The sequence below is a fragment of the Castor canadensis genome, chromosome 2 (genome assembly GCF_047511655.1).
Source record: "Castor canadensis chromosome 2, mCasCan1.hap1v2, whole genome shotgun sequence".
Classification (NCBI taxonomy): Eukaryota; Metazoa; Chordata; class Mammalia; order Rodentia; family Castoridae; genus Castor; species Castor canadensis.
The window spans coordinates 106,061,202-106,065,987 of record NC_133387.1 but is presented as its reverse complement, the minus strand read 5'-3'; positions in this window follow the sequence as shown (position 1 = coordinate 106,065,987).

The following is a 4,786-nucleotide window of genomic DNA, read 5'->3' as shown; positions in this document are numbered from 1 at the left end:
GGAGTCCTCAGACCATTTGCTTCTATTGCTGGTGAACACCTTTGCAGGGTGGGTTGAGGCTTTTTCTTGCTCCACAGAAAAGGCCCAGAAACTGGTCAAGGTTCTAATTCAGGAAATCATTGCCCAATTAAGTCTCCCTCACAGCCTCCAGAGTGACAACAGCCCAGCATTCTGAGCCAAAGTGACTCATGGGTTATCCAAGGCCCTACACATAAAATATCACTTCTGTGCTTAGAGGTAGAATGGTCCAATGGGTTACTCAAGCTCCACCTAGCCAAACCAACACATCTTCCCTGGCCCAAACTTCTGTCCTTGGATCTCCACCACCTCAGAAACACCACAGGCAGGCTGGGTTTCACCCCTTCTGAGACTCCTTATGTCCATCCATTTCTCACCAATGACCTCATTCTGGACAGTAAAAAACCCAGACTTACCTCCCATATCACCCAGCTAGCTAAGTTCCAACAAATCCTAACTGAGTTACACCAGGCATCTCCCATGCCCACTCTTCTTCACCTCCACCCTTTTGCCCCAGTGATTTGGTGCTTGTTAAAATTCCTCACTTATCCACGGAGCCTTCGGAGCCTCTATGGGAGGGGCCATACCCTGTACTTCCTTCCACCTCAATAGGAGTCCAAGTGGTTGGACTGGAAACTTGGATCCAAACCTCCAGAGTTAAGCGCTGGAACCCCTCAAAATACTCAGACTCAGAGGAAGTGCAGTACTCCTGTGAGCCTCTAGAGGACCTCCAACTCCTCTTCAAGAAGGCCCCTCCAGATAAGTGACATTGTCTGCCTTCTGCCCTGGGGTTTCACATTCTTGGGATAGATAACCATGAAGCTCACCACAACTCCTCTACAAACTTGAACTCTTACTTTTCAGTGTGGCCCTAACTGAACCAACCCCATGTAGTGAATGTTTTGAAACCATCTATGTTGGGGGCCCCAGATGTTCTTACTTTACATCCTATACCCAACAACCAAGTGGATGATACTTGGGTAAATATACCCCTCAGGTTTGCATACACTCCAGTAAGTGGTACCAGAAGTCCTGGAGTTTCGGAAACAAAGCAGGCTTTATTTGCAATGGGATGTTGGAAGAATGGGTCTGTTGGACTTCTCTGGGACAGTTGGGGGTGTCAGATGATGGAGGAGTCCAGGACTTAGCCTGCGAACAGATTGTTAAGGAGACAGTTAAAAAGAAAATCTCACCCCAACTAAAGCCAATGGCCACTCAAGGCCCTAGTTTATACAATGAACTCAGGGGCAAAATAGGGAGAGGGTTAGAGCTCCCAGCGATAGGAAAGAATCTCTTCATAGACCTGGCAGAGAAAAACTGCCAGAGAACTAAATGTCTCAAATTCTTGGATATGCAGAGGTGCCTTCATGAGTAAGGAGCAGCCTTGGAAAGGGTCTAGTTTAAATACTTACCAACTTCAATATGGAATCACTCTATAACTACCAGGGAGAGTGACCATCCCCAATCCTGGATTCTCACATCAGAAGTGATCAGGGAGGAATGTCTCAAAAGAACTGGGACCACATATGATAAATGGAAAAGACCCCTTGTAAAAGAGTACTCTCTTACAATGAGACAAATCTAACCTGGCAACCCTAAAAGCATACCTGGTACTGGGCATCATCCCCACCCAATAATGGCTCCCAATGCCACAAATCTCTAACCAACCACAGCCTCTTAAATGGCTCTACTACTAACAAGGCAAATCTATTTCGAGGTATCCCTGAGACTGGCAAATATTAGGATAACCTCACTAGCACTGCCCCAGGGTGGTGGAAAATACCAGATGGGTTATTCTGGATATGTGGAAACTGGGGCTACTCCAGACTCCCTCCCACTTGGACAGGAAGTTGTACTACAGGGATTGTCCTGCCCAGGTTTTTCCTTTTACCCAACTTACAAGAAGAACAACGGGGAGTCACTCTCTTTGAAACCCCGGGAACCAGAACAAAGAGAAGTCTTAGCATAGGAAGAAATCAGAGGTGGGGAGAAGACAAATGGTCTCCCTAGAGGACAATTGAGATCTATGGGCCAGCCACTTGGGCAAAAGATGGGAGTTGGGGTTACTGGACTCCCATTTACATGCTCAATTGAATCATTAGGTTACAAGTGGTGGTAGAAATTATCACTAACCAGACTGCTTCTGACTTAGAATTACTGGCCAAAGACCCAAATGTATGCCGTTATGTATCAAAACCCCTGGCCTTAGACTGTCTTCTTGGCTGGGGGCAAAGGGGTGTATGTGGCAAATTCAACTATTTAGACCGTTGCCTTCAAATTGATAACAATGGACAAGCAGTAACAAACATTACCACTAACATCAGAAAAATTGCCTATGTCCTTGTACAAACATGGGATGGCTGGAAACAACAAATGGCTTTGTGGCTGGTTCTCAAGGCTTTTCCCCCTCCTGGGACCCATTGCTGTTACCAAAGCTGTCCTGTGCTTTGGTCCATGCCTCCTTAACTTTCTTGTGCATTTCATTTCTTCTCACCTAGACTCCATCAAACTCCAAATGTTACTTCACACCCATTCTTAGTACCGTGGACCTTTGGAAACCCCCTGGATTTGGATCTCTGAGTCCTGCCAGGGGCCCTTCTTTGCCCCCTCTCAGCAGGAAGTAGGTAAAGACTGGATCTCGACATCCCATCTCCCTAATGGCAGATAGAGGCTCCAACACATAGGGGGGATTGGTAGTAGTATTATAACATAAATCAGCCACATAACATCTTGGGAATATGGAAGCCCCCATGACCTAGGAGAATCCAAACATTTAATTTTTTTATTGTAACACAGTTTGGCCCCAATATAAGTGGGACAATGATAACCATTGTCCCAAGCAGTGCACTTTCCATTTCCCAATTCCACACAATCTCAAAACGTTCTAGTACTATAGGACATGGTCCAAGGTCTCCCAATATCTAGACCTCTGTTTATCTTCACTCTAGAATCCCTATCTGTTATCCTCCTAAACAAATATCCCCTGCCCAAGTTTCTCTGATATCCACTAAAAACCTCCTCTTCCTCTGACTTTGACCCTGCTCTATGTCATCCTTTCCTCCTCCCTCATCTCACAAGGTATCAAGAGTTTACCTTGAAAATCTTCTCTCGAAATCTGTCTCAGCCATGATGGGAGATTTATTTCACTCCTGCTACTCCACAGATTGCTTATGTCTCCTCTCCCAGACTGGCCATATGAATGAGGACAACAGGGACAGAAATGGATGAGGAGAAAGGGAAATAAAAGTGCTGCTCAAGTCACATTGTCAGTTAAAATACATGTGGCTGATTATTGGAACTGCTTTTCTGTCCCCACCTCCTGGTCTTCCACCTAAAACTAAACCTCTAAATCTGCCTCAACAGTTTTGTCCTTTAAGTCTTGCTTTTGAGATGGGCCACTTTCCCGTTGCGGATATGTCAAGACCAGGAGAAGGAACAGGTCATATCCAGGCTGCTGTGGGTGGTGACTTTGGGCTACCCATTCTCTCTACTGGTCAAGGCACCATGCAGTTGGGATTAAGGACCCATGCCCTCAGCCTCAGGTGCACACAGGCCAGAGGGACCAAAGACAGAATTCCAATTCTCTAAGCTTTTCTTTATTTCCAGCAAATGCCCCATGTATTTAAATTTAAATCAGTTTTCCATGTTATGGCATTAACTAAAAGGCAAAAGGGCAGCTTTCTTGATTTCTGCTATGTATACAATAAAGCATTTGGATTTTTTTTTTTTTTTGGTAACTTGCCAAAAACTAACCCTTGAGAGGCTAATTCATTCTACCTTTTCCGTGCTTACTAAGATAGCCAGATATTACCAATTTCAATGGAGACATAATCCTTTTTACCACAACAGTCTGCCCCTTTCCCAGCCTGTCATACTAACTCTAACTTAAAAACAAATTTTTGGTATAAAATAAGAGCATGGACTCGTGCATCCCATATCCTTTGGATACAGGATACCAACTTCAGTAAAGGTTTGGCTAATAACAAAGCTACTGTAGCCCAAGGTAAACTATTAATAAATATTATTTAAAACACCCTGTAGAGGTAAATCTAAAACCTTCAATTTCTAAGAGTGCACTTGGAATTGATGTAATTGTTTTCTAGCCATTGTGTGAATTTTGTATGTCTACTGTATGACTAACTTATTAAAGACAAAAAAATCTGATAACTATGACGTCTTTTTTTAATTTTCATTTTATTCATATGTGCATAAAATGTTTGGGTCATTTCTTCTCCCTTCCTCCCGCCCCCTCCCTTACCCCCACCCCCGGCTCCCTCCCTTACCTCCCCTTACCCCTCACTACCCGGCAGAAACTATTTTGCCCTTATCTCTAATTTTGTTGAAGAGAGAGTATAAGCAATAATAGGAATGACCAAGAGTTTTGACTAGTTGAGATAATGTGAGTTGAGTTGACTCGCATTGATTTCCTGTGCATGTGTGTTACCTTCTAAGTTAATTCTTCTTGAACTAACCTTTTCTCTAGTTCCTGGTCCCCTTCTCCTATTGGCCTCAGTTGCTTTAAAGTATCTGCTTTAGTTTCTCTGCATTGAGGGCAACAAATGCTATCTAGTTTTTTAGGTGTATGACAACAGTCTTATTGAAGACTGAGACTGACTCAAAACACTTTCCTAGAATTGACTCTTGCTTCAGCTATTAAGATGCCCAAAATCTGTCCTAAAAGAACAGAATGGAACTCATCCCAGTGCTCCTAAAATTTTTTAAAATACCTGATCAACAAACTTGTGACCACTTAGTTATTTTCAACCTA